Genomic DNA, 19,641 nt, shown 5'->3' on the forward strand with positions numbered 1-19,641 from the left:
TAACTATATTTGCTATAATTATTAAGCCTGTATCCTCCCTACCCCCTCCTAGTTCTATGCACCCTGTTCCATGTACTACGTTTATGTTCATTGTAAACAGATATGATGTTCCTACGAATACCGGTCTATAAAAGCTTTTAAATAAATAAATAAGATAAAATCTAATTTTATTTAGAAAACTGAACGTATCTGATATAGAAGTAAAAGTATGCATACATGAAATCCAAACCTCTCAATTTTTACCTATAGAAAACAGTGGTCTGAAGTCTAAAGTATTGACCAGTGCTGACAGCCAATTTTGTTGCCATTTGGCAGCTGGCAGTAGAATGTCTGCCATATTTTTGTGGATATTATAAACTATTTTAAAAAATTGATGATGCATTAATCTGTTTACATCCAAATATTAAAATTTAACTAATCCTCTGGTGCTTCATAATAATCTGTTAGGTTAAAAATGCTGCTTTGTAAATTATGGGTATCTCTCATCTAATACAGCTTAAGAATGTTCAAGCAATGGAAATCATTGGCTATGTGATTTATTGTTTTTTAGACATACTATTTTTTGCTTTAGCCAACCCTATTTTATAAATTCTTGTAAGTTCAAACATGCAAATGTTGCTATATCAGGATATGAATTTTAAAGGAATGGACTCAGGAGTACAAATTTAATATGTTTCTAAGAAAGGGTGATGAATTCATGGAACAACGTCCCAGAAGAGGTGGAAGCAAAAATAGTAAATTCAAGAAAGTTGTGGATAAGCACAGTAGTTGTTTGGATTTGAGGATAAAACTTGAGATTAAGTAGGTTCTACAGTATTGCATTAAGCATGAGCAGAATAGATGGTCCCTGCAAACCTTATCTATTATTTTGTCATCTTTTATGCAGTTTTCCTAAAGTTAAGCTGATTCAGCCAAACTGCTGAAAAAGAAAGTGCAGCAATAGCCTAGATAGAGCAAGAAGTACTGTTCTGTTCACTTAATTTTCACCCAATCACTGCAGCAGCATCTTTACCTTATCCTGGTGCTCCCATGATAGCACACCTTTTAATTGAGTCAGGAGAAGAAAGACATGCGGTAGGGACTATGGTAGTAAACTGGAGAGAAAGCGGCTTATTAGGGACCAAAACAACTGCAGGAGCCACTAAAACACCAAAAAAGAGCCCTGAAGGGGCAGAGGCCTGGTAGTAAAGCTGGTGAAATGCTTTGTCCTGACTGCTGACAGATGGCAGCAAATAGTGGTATATGGAGCCTACTCTAAGGAGAGACGAGTAATAAGTGATGTGCCTCAAGTATCAGTTCTGGGGCCGGTTGTATTCATTATTTTTCAGTGATATTGCAGAGGAATTAGAAGAAAAAGTTTTCCATTTGCAGATGACAATAGGATCTGCAAGAGTGGGGACACATGAAGGAGTAGAGAGAATGAGAAGTAATCTAAGAAAGTTCAAAAAGTGTTTTGAATGTTTGTCAACTAGGATTCAGTGCCAAGAAGAGCTGAGTCTTTTATTTGAGGTGTAGCAATCCAAAGGAGCTGTACATGACAGGGGTTGAAGTATTGATGCGCATGGACCAAGAGAGAGATCTCAGGGTGATAGTATCTGATGGTAATGAAGCAATGTGACAAGACAGTGATTAAGGCCAGAAGGATGCTGGGCTGCATAGAGAGAGGCATAATTAACAGGAAAAAGGAAGTGAGAGGCCTCACCTGGAATACTGTGTTTAGGTCAGGGGACTATATTTCAAAAAGGATACAGAAAGGATGGAGGCAATCCAGAGAATGGCGACCATAATTGTGTGGGTTCTACACCATGTGAGATGAGACTGAAAGGTATAAATATATATACCCTGTAAGAAAGAAGACATAGGGGCTATATGATAGAGATTTTTGAATACCTGAAAGGTATTAATGATGCACATGAATCAAACCTTTGTCTGATGGAAAAGAAGTTGTAGAACTAGGAGTCATTATTTGAAACTCCATGGAGGGAGACTTAGGCACAATATGTAAATGTATGGAATGACCTCCTGGAAGAGGTGGTGAGGATGAGAACTGTGACAATTCAAAAAGGCATGGAACAGGCAAAGGATCCCTAGTGGTTAGAGCAGTGGTTCTCAATCCAGTCCTTAGGACACACCTAGCCAGTCAGTTTTCAGGATGCCCAGAATGAATATGCATGAGAGAGATTTGCATGCCCTGTGTTCATTGAATGCAGATCTCTCTCATGCATATTCATTGTGGATTTCCTGAAAACATTGTCTATGTGGATCTCAAGGACTGGGTTGAGAAGCACTGGGCTAGAGGATGGACTGGAAGAAACCTTTTAACTTTTGGATGGACTCCATTGATGCTAGAAGTTTTTTGAGGTGCTCAGCAGTCCGAATTGAAGCACTGTCCACAGCCCCAGCTTCCAGAAGCCCCGCACCCTTTGCAGTAGAGGAGGACCGGAAGCACACGCCATTAGGCGCGCGAATCTTAAACCCTTCCATTAACTGATTGAAGATTAATTTAACGGTGGTTAAAGAGGATTGGTAAGTATAGCTTTGAGAAATTTTTGGGCTTATAAAAGTTTGGTAAAAGGTGACATTAAGGAATATATTCTTTAGCGTTTGTGTGTGACTGAGGTAATAAGCAAGCCAGAGATAGTTAATTCTAGTGTCTGTCTTTCCCACCCACTCAACCCTTGATTTTTAGGCACGAGGCACTTTCTCATTAAAAATCAATCAGGGTCTCTGTTCTGTGAATCGTGACAGGTAGTGCTTTGTGGACCAATATACACACTCTATGACCTGTAAAAGGCATATACCACCTGTCCTACCCAGTCTCTCTTTAATTTCTCGTGTTGGTCACGTGAGCTTCCTGCACGTTAATGCTGAAGTTCTCGTGAGTCTCTCCTGACGCAGCCCCTATGGCGGAAAATGGCTCTGTTGGGGGACTGTATTACTGTCCTATGAAGTTTTCTTTTGGAAGGTTAAACATAAATGCTGTTTAGAAGAAACAGAAGTATTGCTTTACTTGCTTAGAACAGCAGTAATTGATGTTCACACACCTTGCCTTACTCTATATGACTTTTTGTGTATCCATATTACCTACAATTCCTGTGTGCATTCACATATAAACTTGCAATAACGTCCCTTGTTCAATGTTATGTGCATATAAAAACACAAGGCACCTCAACATTAGCTATGTTTTGCATTTCCTGCATCAGGGGAAAAGAAGTAAGAACATAAGAACTTGACAGGCTGGGTCAGACTAAGGGGCCATCAAGCCCAGCATCCTGTTTCCAACAGAGGCCAAACCAGGCCACAAGAACCTGACAATTACCCAAACACTAAGAAGATCCCATGTTACTGATGCAATTAATAGCAGTGGCTATTCCCTAACTAAACTTGATTAATAGCCGTTAAGGGACTTCTCCTCCAAGGACTTATCTAAACCTTTTTTGAACCCAGCTACACTAACTGCACTAAACACATCCTCTGGTAACAAACTCCAGAGCTTTATTGTGCGTTGAGTGAAAAAGAATTTTCTCCGATTAGTCTTAAATGTGCTACTTGCTAACTTCATGGAATGCCCCCTAGTCCTTCTATTATTCGAAAGTGTAAATAACCGATTCACATCTACTCATTCAAGACCTCTCATGATCTTAAAGACCTCTATCATATCCCCCCTCAGCCGTCTCTTCTCCAAGCTGAACAGCCCTAATCTCTTCAGCCTTTCCTCATAGGGGAGCTGTTCCATCTCCTTTATCATTTTGGTTGCCCTTCTCTGTACCTTCTCCATCGCAATTATCTTTTTTTGAGATGCGGCGACCAGAATTGTAGACAGTATTCAAGGTGCAGTCTCACCATGGAGCAATATAGAGGCATTATGACATTTTCCGTTTTATTAACCATTCCCTTCCTAATAATTCCCAACATTCTGTTTGCTTTTTTGAATGTCGCAGCATACTGAACCGACGATTTCAATGTGTTATCCACTATGATGCCTAGATCTCTTTCTTGGGTGGTAGCACCTAATATGGAACCTAAAATTGTGTAACTATAGCATGGGTTATTTTTCCCTATATGCATCACCTTGCACTTATCCACATTAAATTTCATCTGCCATTTTGATGCCCAATTTTCCAGTCTTACAAGGTCTTCCTGCAATTTATCACAATCTGCTTGTGATTTAACTACTTTGAACAATTTTGTATCATCTGCAAATTTGATTACCTCACTCATCGTATTTTTTTCCAGATCATTTATAAATATATTGAAAAATAAGGGTCCCAATACCGATCCCTGAGGCACTCCACTACCCACTCCCTTCCACTGAGAAAATTGTCCATTTAATCCTACTCTCTGTTTCCTGGCTTTTAGCCAGTTTGTAATCCACAAAAGGACACCGCCACCTATACCATGACTTTTTACTGTTCCTTGAAGCCTCTCATGAGGAACTTTATCAAACGCCTTCTGAAAATCCAAGTACACTACATCTACTGGTTCACCTTTATCCGCATGTTTATTAACTTCTTCAAAAAAGTGAAGCAGATTTGTGAGGCAAGACTTGCCTTTGGTAAAGCCATGCTGACTTTGTTCCATTAAACCATGTCTTTCTATATGTTCTGTGATTTTGATGCTTTTCCACTATTTTTCCTGGCACTGAAGTCAGGCTAACCGGTCTGTAGCTTCCCAGATTGCCCCTGGAGCCCTTTTTAAATATTGGCGTTACATTAGCTATCCTCCAGTCTTTAGGTACAATGGATGATTTTAATGATAGGTTACACATTTTTACTAATAGGTCTGAAATTTCATTTTTTAGTTCCTTTAGAACCCTGGGGTGTATACCATCTGGTCCAGGTGATTTACTACTTTTCAGTTTGTCAATCAGGCCTACCACATCTTCTAGGTTCACCGTGATTTGGTTCAGTCCCTCTGAATCATTACCCATGAAAACCTGCTCCGGAACGGGTATCAGGTACACCCCCCCCCCCCCCCCCAAAGAATACAGTGCATTGGTACATTAGGAGACTGAAGGTGGTACTGCATGGGAAGATTATAGGCTTTGCCAGCCACTTGAACCAGCAGCGGGCTAGACACGAGACATCCCTAGTTAAGAAAACTGTATTGTTAGCACAAGGAGAGAAGTTCCTGGAAAATCTGGAGGCAATTGCAGAACTGCTTACAAATGGTTACTTCCAAATTGTGCAGCACCATATCTCGAGCAGGGCCTGTGATTAGCCAGTCATCCAGATATAGTAAGACCTGAATTCCCTGATGTGGGCTGCCACCACCATTCTTGGAACTGCCGAGAGGCCGAACAGTAGAACTTTGTACTTTATAATTTATTGCATCCACTTTGAAACGGAGATAGTGCCAACAAAAATGATAAATTGGGATATGGGCTAAGCATCCTTTAAGTCCAGGGAGCACATCCAATCTTCCTGAAGAAAGATTGACAGGATCATCTTGCATTTCTTCTCATGGAGTAATTTGTTGAGGGGTCACAAGTCGCATATTGTCCATAACCCCCTAGACTTTAAAGCAATAAGGAAGTGTCAGGCCCCTTGGCCTGTGCAGCACAGAGACACAGGAATAAGGTGGCATGTGGCTTTATTTGGGCAGAGAACATAAACGGCTCCTGGTTTATAGCTGCAGGCAAACTCCACGGTAAATAATAGTTAGGTCACAAGCTTCTACTTAGTCAAGATACAGTCCATGTCTCAGTACCAAAGGAGCCTTCCAGTGACATAGAAACTCAGGTTTAAGACAAGATTTCAAACTACAATTTACATTCTTTGTAAACTCACAGGTTTCCTCCGGGATCCCCAACTCTGGTTTGGCCAACATGCTGCCATATGCAGGGAACACCTTGAAGTGTCCCAGCTGTGTCCCAGCAGGTGTCCCACCTGTGAAGTGTCCCAGCCTCCTTTTGAATCCCCTGGGAACCAATCCAGATTGTCGGGGGCGGGGCAATATACGAGCCCCTCTCTGTAGTAGAGTTAGTTCTCTTTGAGACATCCTATGGTTCTATCAGCAGACCCTGGTTCAAAACCAGGGAAAATAGTTTTTCCCCTGACAGGAAGTATCAGGAGTAGAAACCCTAGATGAAGGAACCAGCTCTATTGAGCACTGCTGAAGCAGGGTCCATTTTTCAATATGGATTTGGGGTAATTGAGAAGGATCTCGGAAGAGGGAAGCCTCTTGTGGAAGGAGGAGAGGAGACCGGAGAAATGCAAGCGGTAACCATAGCACATGATCCACAGGACCCAGATAGCTGTGATAATGAGGCGCCATGATTCTTGGGACTGGTCTTCACAAGCTAGATAAAAAACTAGGCCCGAACTTGGGCAGAGCCTGCATTGCAGATTTAGGCTGCTTGCATTTCTGCAGTTAGAGCCTCGCAGGGAGTTGCTATTGTGTTCTTTGTGGTGGTAACTATGGGAGGTGGAACTGTTGGTAAGAGCGGAAGGGATGCCTCTGATAGTAGGTTCTCTGTAAGAAAAGAAGGAATGTCAAGACATAGAGGGTTTTTCTGGTCTTTCATTTGGGAAAGTTTCCCGCAGCTTCTCCCCAAACAGATTGACTCCTAAGTAGGATAAATCCAAATGTTTCTCAAGGACATCCTCTCTGATACTACTAGTTTAAAGCCATACCATATGCTGCGCACCAGTGGAGGCAGCTGACGTCTGGCAGATGGTGTCGAAAGACTCTTACATAGCACGAAGCAGGTAATGGATCACTTCCTCCACATCTCTGAGAGGTGGTGGAGTAGAAGGTTCTCCCATATCAAAGCAGGCAAACTTTAGCTTCTGGACACAGTAATGTATATATTACACCATGTAGAATTGGTGGTGAGCAATTCTGGCAGAAAGCATGGATCCCTGAAAGACTTTCTTGCCAAAAGAGTTGAGGAATTGATGACTTTTTCCAGGTGGCAAATTGCTGGAATCTTATCTTTTTGGGAGAAAGCGGAGGCAAAGGTGGAGAGGACAGGCTGTATTTATTTATTTAGCGTTTTTCTATACCAGCATTCAAGATAAGAATCACATCACACTGGTTTACATTTAACAGGGGGGTGTAAAATGAAAATAAACTGTAACGAGTGAAGAGAAACTCTGAAGTTACAATAAAACAAGGAAGTTCAAACTGGGTGAAGAAGGAAAGGCTAAAAGGAATTTAACAGAGCAATTATTTACAATGTTCTATAAATGTCTGATTATGAGTATTGAGTTTCCAGATTCCCTGTTAAGTGAGGTGAAGAAGGACCTGACAACATCTGATGCTTGTTCTCATGACTGCTGTGTCTTCTGCACTGGCGTGAGGAGCATCCTCTGAAACCAAGATAGGCTACAAGTTTTGATTTGGGAGCTGAATTAAGGAAAATCAGCAGCAGAGAAGAGACTGGATCCGCTATGTCCAAAAAGGAAGTCTTGGGAGAGCAGCTGCTCAATAGGGAGTGACCTGGTAATTGGATGAGGTAGATGAAAGGCATCTTCAGCTAGCTCAAAACAGGGTGAGCCGAGTAGCTCTGTGTAAGTCCATCTGCAGAATGGGATGCAGCAGGTGTTCTAATGGTATGAATGGAAGTATAGCTGCTGGAGGAGCATCCCATATGATAAGTAGTCCCCAAGGCAGAAGAGGAACATCTCTTGCCCTTGAAATGTTCCAGATTATGGCGGGAGGATGATTTGGAATGTGATGAGGAGCTCTGAGGCCTAAGAGGCAATGTAAGACCTGTGTGCATCAGAAGAAGTAGCAGTGCATCAAGGTGCACAGAGTGAATCGAATGCAATGACTTCTGTTTCGGGTGTGTCGCTGCATCATGTGCTTCAAAGCAGATGGCTTCAGGTGCGTCAATCCGCCATTCATCGAATGTAGCGATACGTCAAGCTTTGGATGTTTCGTCACAAAATGCATCGAGGGAGTATGCTTCTGGTGTTTTGATGTGATCCGTATCGAGCACTGGTGTTTCTTCGATGCATGCTGATCCATACTGCGGTGCTTGGGAGTTAACACAAGCAGAGTCCACTTACTGTACCCTGGGTCATGAACAAGCACTGCGGGGAGAGTTTGCAACTTGCTCCGTTGTCCTAAGGAGGAGCTTCAGGAGGACGACAGACTGCAGCTGCAAACCTGACACAGGTTTTGATTTTAGTTGTTCTGGAATGCTGGGACTGCGGAGACATGCAACTGCAATGGGGGCAGTTCGGCTGGTCACACCCAAAGCAGCAGTAACAAAGCTGGTGGCCATCATTCAAAGACATGATTTGACCACAAACACAGCTCTTAATGTCAGCGGAAGTTCCAAATTTTTTGCCAGAAATGGTTTCTAGAATCCTCCCCTACCTGGTGGAGTTTCTTTCTGTCTTTCTTGTTTTATTTTAAGTAGCACTGAAAAGGGCTGTTGAGGGGGCGGGGAGTCTGTTGTACCAGTGAGTACTGGCACAGTGAGGCAAAAGCCACAAATAGAGATGGGCTAATGAGGCAGTCCACACATGAAACCTCCCACACATGCTCAGCAAAACTCAAAGCTCTACAAGCTTGGAGAGACACATCCTTTTGGTGCAGCCGGATAACATAAGCCTACATGTAATGACTTATTCAGCCTGCTTATCAACAGAAAATGATCAGACATGCCAAAGGGTGGACTGAGGAACAACATCAGAAAATATTTCTTCATGGAAGGGGTGGTAGATGCCCTCCTGGAAGAGATGAAGACGAGACCAGTAATGGAATTCCAAAGAACATGGGATAAACAGAGAGGATCCCTATAGCAGCAAATGATGAGATTGACATAATTGGCATCACAGAGACTTGGTGGAAGGAGGATAACCAATGGGACAGTGCTATATCAGGGTACAAATTATATCGCAATGATAGGATCAACTTGGTGGGGGTGTGGCACTTTATGTCCGGGAGGGTATAGAGTCCAACAGGATAAAGATCATACAAGAGAGTAAATGCTCAGTAGAATCTATATGGGTAGAAATCCCATGTGTGTTGGGTAAGAGTATAGTGATAGGAGTATACTACCATCCACCCGGACAAAATGGTCAGACATATGATGAAATGCTAAGGAAATCAGGGAAGCAAACCATTTTGGCAGTGCAATAATAGTGGGAGATTTCAATTACCAAAATAATCACGAGGCAACCCTTGCACATAAGCAAGAACTCTAAGGACAAAGGTGCAGGAACAAATCTTCAGTCCCACCAAAACTTCGAAAAGTTAATATTTATTGAGTGTAAATATTGAAAAGCGGCGACTCCACACGTCAAAAGCATTCAATTATAACAGTCCCCCGACACGGTCCCGTGTTTCACAGTGGCTGCATCGGGAGGGACCATAGGTTTCAATAAGTTCTGTAAAAAAGAATACAATGTGGTGGAACATATAACAAAAGAGGCTACATAACTTAGAACATTCTTAAAGGTACATACCATTCAAAGCTGTCACGGAACGCGAACGCCCTCATCAGTGTCAACTAGAGATGTGAATCGTGTGCCCGATCGTCTTAACGATCAAAATCGTCTGGCAGGAGAAGAAAATCGTATTTGGCACGATTTTTTAGCTAAAAAAATCGGTTTTTCCGATTAGTGCGCACTAACCGAAAATGATACAATTTGACACTTTTCAGGTCAGTTAAGGTCAGTTTAGGAATGAATATGTATTCCTATTGGCTGCCCTCTTATTTATTCATGTTACCAAGGTTCCCACTGACAATATATGGGGGATGGGAAATGGAAACAGTTGGTAGCTTGACAAAAAAAGTAATGTGATCAGTCAATGTGACTAGAACTTGTGCCCTATCCCTGATACCGGGAGTGTTGTGATCTTCCTGCACGCAGTGCCCTATCCCTGATACCGGGAGTGTTGTGATCTTCCTGCACACAGTGCCCTATCCCTGATACCAGGGGTGTTGTGATCTTCCTGCACACAGTGCCCTATCCCTGATACCAGGAGTGTTGTGATCTTCCTGCACACAGTGCCCTAACCCTGATACCGGGAGTGTTGTGATCTTCCTGCATGCAGTGCCCTATCCCTGCTCAGTGCAGGAAGATCACAACACTCCTGGTATTAGGGATAGGGCACTGCATGCAGGAAGATCACAACACTCCCAGTATCAGGGATAGGGCACTGTGTGCAGGAAGATCACAAAACTCCCAGTATCAAGGATAGGGCACAAGTTTAGTCACATTGACTGTACACATTACTTTTTTTGTCAAGCTACCAACCGTTTCCATTTCCCATCCCCCCAACCATCACCTCAGTGGGAACCTTGGTAACATCAATAAATAACAGGGCAGCCAGCCAATAGGAATACATATTCATTCCTTAACTGACCTGTGTCAATTTGTATCATTTTCTGTTAATGCGCACTAACCCGATTTAACGATTTTTAACGATAAATCGTTAGAATTCCTATTGTATCGTGTTCTTTAACGATTTAAGACGATATTAAAATTATCGGACGATAATTTTAATCGTTGAAAAACGATTCACATCCCTAGTGTCAACCATTTAAAGCGGGGATTTGGCACCAAATCACATTCCATCGCGAGAAACCGGAGCCAGTCCAGAGAAACCGGAACCAATCACATCGAGATACACATCATTCAAACAAGTACCATTCAATCTCTCTGTTGCAGATCAAGGGCACAGCAATGGGGGCTACGATGGCCCCCAGTCTTGCTTGCCTGTACATGGACTATTTTGAAACAACATTGGTTTATCCTTCCGCATAGTATCCCTATAGCCTATGAATGTGTCAGCAAGCCTTGACGTTATGTGTCACTTTCAAGTAGACACTAACCGGTCTTATCAATCATTCACCTTCCTCATTTATTTAATGCAACAAACTATTTTTTCTTTCTTTTCTTTTTTCAATAAATTAAAACAGTCCTCCGTTCCTATTAACCAGAATGACTCTTTCATAATTGGTTGACAGCATTGCCCTACACTGGCCGGTGTTTCGCTGGGTAAGCTTCCTCAGGGGCATGTAGAAATAATTATAACGAGAGCCATATATCTTCTTAGACGGGACCAGACGTCTCAACCATCTTGCAGAAGAAACAAACGTGAGGGAGTCAGTTGGACTGTTAGATGATCGGGGGTTAAAGGGGCACTTAGAGAAGATAAGGCAATCACGGAAAGATTAAATGATTTATTTACTTTGGTGTTTACTGAAGAGGATGTTGGGGAGGCACCCGTACTGGAGAACGTTTTCATGGGTAATGATTCAGATGGACGAATCAAATCACGGTAAACCTAGACGATATGGTAGACCTAATTGGCAAACTGAAGAGTAGTAAATCACCTGCACCAGATGGTATACACCCCAGAGTTCTGAAGGAACTAAAAAATGAAATTTCAGATCTATTAGTAAAAATTTGTAACCTATCATTAAAATTATCCATTGTACCTGAAGACTGGAGGATAGCTAATGTAACCCCAATATTTAAAAAGGGCTCCAGGGGCGATCCGGGAAACTACAGACTGGTTAGCCTGACTTCAGTGCCAGGACAAATAGTGGAAAGTGTTCTAAATATCAAAATCACAGAACATATAGAAAGACGTGGTTTAATGGAACAAAGTCAGCATGGCTTTACCCAAGGCAAGTCTTGCCTCACAAATCTGCTTCACTTTTTTGAAGGAGTTAATAAACATGTGGATAAAGATGAACCGGTAGATGTAGTATACTTGGATTTTCAGAAGGCGTTTGACAAAGCTCCTCATGAGAGGCTTCTAGGAAAAGTAAAAAGTCATGCGATAGGTAGTGATGTCCTTTCGTGGATTGCAAACTAACTAAAAGACAGGAAACAGAGAGTAGGATTAAACGGACAATTTTCTCAGTGGAAGGGAGTGGAAGGGAGTGGGCAGTGGATCTGTATTGGGACCCTTACTTTTCAATATATTTATAAATGATCTGGAAAAAAATACGACGAGTGAGATAATCAAATTTGCAGACGATACAAAATTGTTCAGAGTAGTTAAATCACAAGCAGATTGTGATAAATTGCAGGGAAGACCTTGTGAGACTGGAAAATTGGGCATCAAAATGGCAGATGAAATTTATTGTGGATAAGTGCAAGGTGATGCATATAGGGAAAAATAACCCATGCTATAGTTACACAATGTTAGGCTCGATATTAGCTGCTACAACCCAAGAAAGAGATCTAGACGTCATAGTGGATAGCACATTGAAATCGTCGGTTCAGTGAGCTGCGGCAGTCAAAAAGCAAGCAGAATGTTGGGAATTATTAGAAAGGGCTCAGGAAACTACCATTTACCTTTTAAGAAGTTTGCCTGTTTCAAATTCCCCATTTCTGTGAAGGAGTTTTGCTGCTTTAACTTTCTCTACTGCCTCTTCTGACTCAGCTGGGCTATTGGGGGCAGAACATTTGCCCCGGAGGGCTGGATGCGCACCTCTGAAGTCACCAGGGAGGAGTAGGAAGGGCTTTAAACCTGGCCCTTCCTGCGGCACGCAGTCGCCGCCGGCGTGTGCCTAAGCCGCGCGGCTTTGCCTGAAAACAAAATTGAAGAGTTTAATTTTGATTTTTGAAGATTTCTTGCTATGACTTGGATGAAGTAGAGGACTCCTGTTTACAAGGTACTGATTTCCTTAAATATATACCTTAATACTGAAAATTTTCCTTAGCCCCCACGAGCTATTAATTTGTAAAGTGAGAGTTAGAGGCAAAGATTCGTTCATATTCTATACCTTGAATAAATACCTATATCCTGAGGTGAGGGTTAATCTTCTAGGTATGCCCCACACCAAAAGGAAGGCTAGGATCAGGGAAATATTAATATCTACCCCTGATCCAGTGCTCTTACAATCAAGAATATCTACGTTCTTTGCTCCAACACTGGGAATGAATCCGGAGGACAGGGCCGCAGTGGTATCTGACTAGGAGCGGGAGCCAGTACTACAGGCTGAAACAATCTTGCTTAGCCCCGGAGCTCCTAACACTCACTCACCATCTGTGCAGTTAAACCAGGAACACTGTGACTCTTTATTGGGGGCAGATAGCCCTGGAAAATCAATATTGCCGGTATTAGCTACAGGAATGAGTGGACAGCAATCTTTTGGGGGGGTGGGGGGGCCCAAGCAGGAGCTGAATATAATTCTTCCATCTGAAATGCCAGAGATAACTATAAGAAAATGCCATATTGGGTCAGACCAAGGGTCCATCGAGCCCAGCATCCTGTTTCCTATAGTGGCCAATCCAGGCCATAAGAACCTGGCAAGTACCCAAAAACTAAGACTATTCCATGTTATCATTGCTAATGGCAGTGGCTATTCTCTAAGGGCCGGATTTTAAAAGGGTTACTCGCATAAGGTACGCGCGTAACCCTTTTAAAACCCTCGGCGGTGCGCGTAAGTCCCGGGGCTTGCCTGGGGGGGCGTGTCGGGAGTGATGTGGTGTTTTCGGGGTGCGTCCGGGGGCATGTTTCCGGCTCGGACCGTTTCAGGGGCGTGGCCGAGTGCCCCGACACAGCGGCCTGTGTCGGGGCCTGGCGCGCCTAAGTTACTACTGCCCAGAGGCAGTAGTAACTTTTAAGATAAAGTAGGGAGGGGGTTTAGATAGGGCCGGGGGGGGGGGGGTGGGTTAGGTAGGGGAAGGTGCCGGGGGGGGTGAATGGAAAGTTCCCTCCGAGGCCACTCCGATTTCAGAGCGGCCTCGGAGGGAACGGGCAGCGCGCGCAGGGCTCAGTGCGGGCAAGGTGCACAAATGTGCACCCCCTTGCGTGCGCCAACCCCCGGATTTTATAAGATACGCGCGGCTACGTACTTTTGTTCGCGCCTGGTACGCGTAGATTTGTAAAATCTACCCCTAAGTGAATTTAATAGCAGGTAATGGACTTCTCCTCCAAGAACTATGGGGGTACTGTGGTTAGCCATAAAGTCTCTTGAGAAAGCAATTGTGGATCTTACTCAGAATATTGGTAGAACACAGCAGAGTTTTTCTTGTTTGGAAAATTTAGTGACCCTGAATAAAACAAGTATAATAAAAACTGAAAAACGTTTAGAACTAATGGAGGTATTTCCACAAAAATATGTTAGATCTGAGTTGATAAATGATAAGAAAATTAAATATCTGGAAAATTCAATTAAATACTTGAATTTCAGGGTTCTAAATTTTCCAATAATTAGGTTAACATATGCTAAGGAAATGTTTAATAGATACCTAGTGAATGTTTTGAAGATGCAAGAAAAGAACTTACCAATAACTTCAAGAATTTATTATTTACCAGTAAAACCTGTTCCTGGTAACTTAGAGGAACAAGGAGTAACTGATAATTCAATTGGTGTCTCTGAGGTTTTAGAGATATCAACTGATACGGAAATAAAAACAAGGGCCACTGTTAGTATCCTTTGTTTTTATAACTGATAGGGACTCTGTCCTAAGATTATTTTTGAAACAGAGACACCAATTATTTTTAGGACAAAAGATTTGGATATACCCGGATCTGTCCAGGTCAATGCAGACCAGAAGGATAGGTTTCTTGAACCTTAGATCTGAGGTAGAAGCAATTGCTGCTAAAATGATTGTAAAGTTTCCTTGTCGATGTGAGATCTTTTTTTCAAACCATAAATGTTTTTTATGAAGTATCTCAGCTCCAGAAGTTCTTGAGCTCCCACACCCCAGTTAGTACAGATTAGCGGTTAGAAGCATGTACTCAGTTAAGACTCCGTGTACTCTCTTTTCTTTTGGATAAACAGTATAGTTTATATCTGATGGATCGCTTGATTTCTTCCATAATAGCTTGTGGATTTCCTATAATAAGAACAGGCAACTTATTTCAGGATAGTGGTTATTACAGAATTATGTAATTGCTTTAAATGCCTGTATTCAAATTTATAATGTAATGTTAGAATATTCTAAGAGTTGAATAAAAATAAAATAAAAAAAAGCAAACAATGTTGGGAATTATTAGAAAGGGAATGGTGAATAAAACGGAAAATGTTATAATGCCTCTGTATCGCTTCATGGTGAGACCACACCTTCAATACTGTGTACAATTCTGGTCGCCGCATCTCAAAAAAGATATAATTGCTCTGGAGAAGGTACAGAGAAGGGCTACCAAAATAATAAGGGGAATGGAACAGCTCCCCTATGAGGAAAGACTAAAGAGGTTAGGACTTTTCAGCTTGGAGAAGAGACGGCTGAGGGGGGATATGATAGAGGTGTTTAAAATCATGAGAGGTCTAGAATGGGTAGATGTGAATCGGTTATTTACTCTTTCGGATAATAGAAAGACTTGGGGGCACTCCATGAAGTTAGCATGTGGCACATTTAAAACTAATCGGAGAAAGTTATTTTTTACTCAACGCACAATTAAACTCTGGAATTTGTTGCCAGAGGATGTGGTTAGTGCAATTAGTATAGCTGTGTTTAAAAAAGGATTGGATAAGTTCTTGGAGGAGAAGTCCATTACCTGCTATTAATTAAGTTGATTTAGAAAATAGCCACTGCTATTACTAGCAATGGTAACATGGAATAGACTTAGTTTTTGGGTACTTGCCATGTTCTTATGGCCTGGATTGGCCACAGTTGGAAACAGGATGCTGGGCTTGATGGACCCTTGGTCTGACCCAGTATGGCATGTTCTTATGAATAATTAAAGTCAAATCCATAAACTATGAAGTTGGAGAGGGATGCTCAAAAGGAAATGTGGAAAAATACTTTTTCACTGCGTGTGGTGAGCATCTGGAATATGTTTCCAGGAGAGATTACAGTTGCAAAACAGTGGCAGAATTCAGACATGCATGGCATAGTTTCAAACATGCCTTAATAATGGAGAGAGGGAGAAGACTACAGACTAAGTAAGACCAGTGACAACATAGTGTAAGCAGGCACAGATTGGTAAACTGGAGGGACCAAGTGGTCCTTTTCTTTTGACATCTTCTATGTTTACTACACAGAGTGGATGTCCAGTTGTAGGATACTGAACTCTCCCATTTACCTTAGCTCAGCCTTCTCTGGGCTGGAGAAAGAATTGGGACTTACAGTCTTTGGAGTTCTTCTTCAGGGATGTTGTTATGACTTTGCTGGATATAACAAGAAGATGTCTTTCTGTTTGATAATCACGAGTTGTTCTCAGCAAGAACACACACTGTGCCGGGGACATTTGGAACAATGGTCTAACTCTTGCAACAATCATTGATCTCGGGTCTGGTACAGCATACCCATTTTCCCAATAGTAATTCTTATACAATTGTAGACAAAAACTCTGTAGCATGGTGGGGAGTTGTGTTATGGTTCTGAGGTGTTTGGAGTGGGTTCTTGGGTACTGTGGTGATGGCCACTCGCACGGGGAGGAGCCCCATGAGGATCCACAGTACTAGGCTAGACTCTAGACACACACAGATATTTGTCTTTTTTATTATACAGCAGAATGTTACCACCAGAGGTGACAGTAGTGAGGTGATCCAGCGGTAGCAGTCCAGGGGCCCTCGGCAGAGGAGACCCGTCTCGTAATGATAGTATAGGGAGTGCAGGATGCAAGTTCCCAGTGCTGATCTGTAGATGAGACAGACTGACAATATTAGATTACTCACCAAGTTGGTAGCTGTATAGATGGAGATCCCAGCAGGCAGGGGCCCTCGGCAGAGGAGACCCGTCTCGTAATGATAGTATAGGGAGTGCAGGATGCAAGTTCCCAGTGCTGATCTGTAGATGAGACAGACTGACAATATTAGATTACTCACCAAGTTGGTAGCTGTATAGATGGAGATCCCAACAGGCACCGAGGCAGGGAGAGCAGGCCCTCGAGGAGCGAGTGACTGAACCCTGATAGGCACCTGAAAGAAAGCAAAGGTCCCCCGAGGAGCGAGTACCCAAGTTAGAGAAATACCCCGAAGAGCTGAGCGAGCTTCCAGCGGCAGCAAGGAAGCGGCAGAGTAGCTTAGACCGGACAAGTCCAATTCTTGCTAACTTGATTTGTTAGCAAACAAAGGGCAAGCTAAATACCCGGATGGCATGATGTCACTCGAGGGGGACGCCACCGAGGTTCCCGCCATGACGTGGATAAAGACGTGGGTGGCATGTGCGTGTGCACCCTAGGAGGCCCTCAAGAGAAACATGGCGGATTGCCTTCCCATTGCCGTTTCGGGGACGCCGGAGAGAGCGACATGCAGACACGGCGGTAGCCATCTTCCCAAGTCTCGCGGGGAGAGCAGAGAGAAAGGTGAGCCTCAGAGGTCAAAGCAGTCTGAGTCCGAAGGATGCAACAAGTTGAAGACACCCTTTCCCTTTTTAGGTGTCTCCTGTACATAGCTGCAGTTTCATGGGGTACATCTTGGAGTTCCTGATGAAGAATATAACTTTTCTTGGTGATAACTCTGGCCACTGCTGGTGAAGGCCAGCACAAGATGAGTCTTGTTCCTGAGTACCAGGTTCTTTCCCTCAATAAAATAGTTTCCTCATTCAATATGGTCCCAGGTTCACTTTCACAATTTCCAGAGTGCTCCATTTTCCCAGAAACCTATCATAAAAATTGCCATACTGGGTCAGACCAAGAGTCCATCAATTTCACTTGATGGACTCAAACCAGCAGTGGCCAATCAAGGTCACATGTACCTGAAAAGATCCAAAAACAGTAGATAAATCCCATGCTGCTAATGCCCAGGGATTGTAGTGGCTTTCCTCAAGTCTACATAGTTAATAAGTTTATTGACTTAACCTCTACAAACTAGTCCAAAGCATTTATTTTTTTGTTATTTAAAGTTTTATTAAATGTTCAATAATATATAACATAGTACTTGAACAAATACAGCATGTAAAGAGTATAAGTACAGTCCAAATCTAGAAAAAGCTGACAGCACTATTCCTGATTTAATCGTTCCCCCCCCCCCCCCCCCCCCCCCCATAAGCGAATAATACACATGGAATCAGTTAAATAAAAAAATGTGCAGGAATAACTCTGACAAACCATATAAAGAACTCACGTATATACTAAATTAAGCATCCCCACAATATTATTCATAAAGATAATACATATTACAAACGGGCAATATTACGAAGCTGAATACCACAGGAAAATTTACACCTATTTATTGTTTAGCCTTACTTATTAATTTGCGGATCCCTTAGTGCATAGAATCTAAGAGTGGTTTCCAGACTTTATAAAACATTGCAAGCCAGTTATGCTTAATAGCTGTCAGGTGGGCTAAGCGATGATGTTCATGAATCTGTTCTAGTTGGTCATTAAGACTCGGGGGGGATCTGCTAGAGAACAATGTCAAGCGATAACAATGCGGGATATTGAAAAAATTTGTAAGCTTAATTTACGCTGAGAAATAGAAAGTCCTGCAATAGGAATATTCAGTAATGTCTCACCTGCATGTTTTTCAGCCGCTTCAACTTCGTGGTATAGACCAGCCACGAAGAACATCAGAGCGGACGCCCTTTCACGGTCCTTCGAGGTCGAAGAGAACCCGGATCCCCCTGGGTATGTGATCGACCCTGCATGAATTATACTAGCCACGTCACGCACCGTTCCTACCGGAAGAACAGTGGTCCCCACTAGGCTTAGTCAACGTGTACTGGAGTGGTCCCATGATTCTCGGGTAGCGGTCACCCAGGTCGGGCCCGAATCCTCATTTTACTCAAACAATACTATTGGTGGCCTCAGATGGACCGGGACGTGAAGGCCTATGTGGATTTGTGCCCCACTTGTGCTCGACAAAAGCCCTTGCTGGAGTGACCTTGGGGGCTGTTACAGGCGTTGCCAGTTTCCAAGGTATCCTGGACCCACCTGTCTGCCGACTTCCTGGTAGACCTTCCTCTCTAGCGGCAACCGCATCGTTTGAGTCATCACTGACCATTTTTCCAAAATGGCTCACTTCATTGCGCTCCCAGCCCTTCTATCTGCCCCGGAGTATCTGCTGTCCTGGGAGAGGTACGGCCCAGAATAAAACTCTTGGGAGCCTGCATCCAACATTTTTGGATAGAAAAACTTCTGCAGAGGTTCCAAGCCGTGTATCAGAGGAAGCCCAAGCCCCTGGGAGTGGGCTTAGAGGAGGGGGTACTGTTGCAACGGTTGGCCGCAGACTTTTATGGCCAACCTCGCTTACCCCCCGCCGAGTCCACCGGGTTTGTGCCACGGATGCAGCCCGGGGAAGCCACCGTCATTGCTCTTCTCCTGCGAGGCAGGACGCCGACGCTCAGCCAGCCACCGCTCTCCCTAGGCACGCACGCGGGGCTCACCTTCCTGCAGCCCCAAATGATGATGACACCCCACGGGGGTGTTTAAGGGCAGCCCTTGCTCCCTAGCCTTGCCTCAGCAACAGGTCGAACTCTTGCGAGTTGGTGAGTTGCTCTGTATGTTCCTGCTCCTGGTCCCGTGTTCCTGTCCCAGATCTGCTCTCCTGTTCCTTGGATTGTTCTTCTGGTATTGACCTCTGTACGTTCTTCTGACTCCACCTGCCAGGCGCCTGTCCTGACCTTTAGCCTGTTTCTTGGATTCGTCTGTCTGCTGCTGGTCCCTGACCTGTCTGACTCTGCTTTCGCCCGTCATCTTCCTGGATTCATCGTTCAGAGATCTGTGCCTAAGTCCAGCCGGCCGCAGCACCCAAGGGCTCAACCTGCGGGGAACGAGGGCTGGTAGTGGTGAAAGTTCAGTTGAATCTCCGCACTGCTCTGTTCCGCC

The 19,641-nt window shown here is 43.4% G+C and overlaps 1 protein-coding gene across 2 annotated transcripts in view; it reads left to right on the forward strand.

The window, feature by feature from the left end:
- GOLT1B (golgi transport 1B) overlaps positions 1-19,641 on the forward strand; it is a 129,623-nt gene that overhangs the window by 1,551 nt on the left and 108,431 nt on the right. Inside the window, exon 2 of one of the 2 annotated variants that reach the window (XM_029600185.1) lies at positions 18,345-18,441. The exons of the other annotated variant lie outside the window; for it this stretch is intronic. The gene's annotated coding sequence lies outside the window, so the exon portion shown is untranslated. The remainder of the gene's footprint in view (positions 1-18,344; positions 18,442-19,641) is intronic. 2 annotated transcript variants of the gene reach the window in all.

Source organism: Rhinatrema bivittatum, chromosome 4 (genome assembly GCF_901001135.1).
Source record: "Rhinatrema bivittatum chromosome 4, aRhiBiv1.1, whole genome shotgun sequence".
Classification (NCBI taxonomy): Eukaryota; Metazoa; Chordata; class Amphibia; order Gymnophiona; family Rhinatrematidae; genus Rhinatrema; species Rhinatrema bivittatum.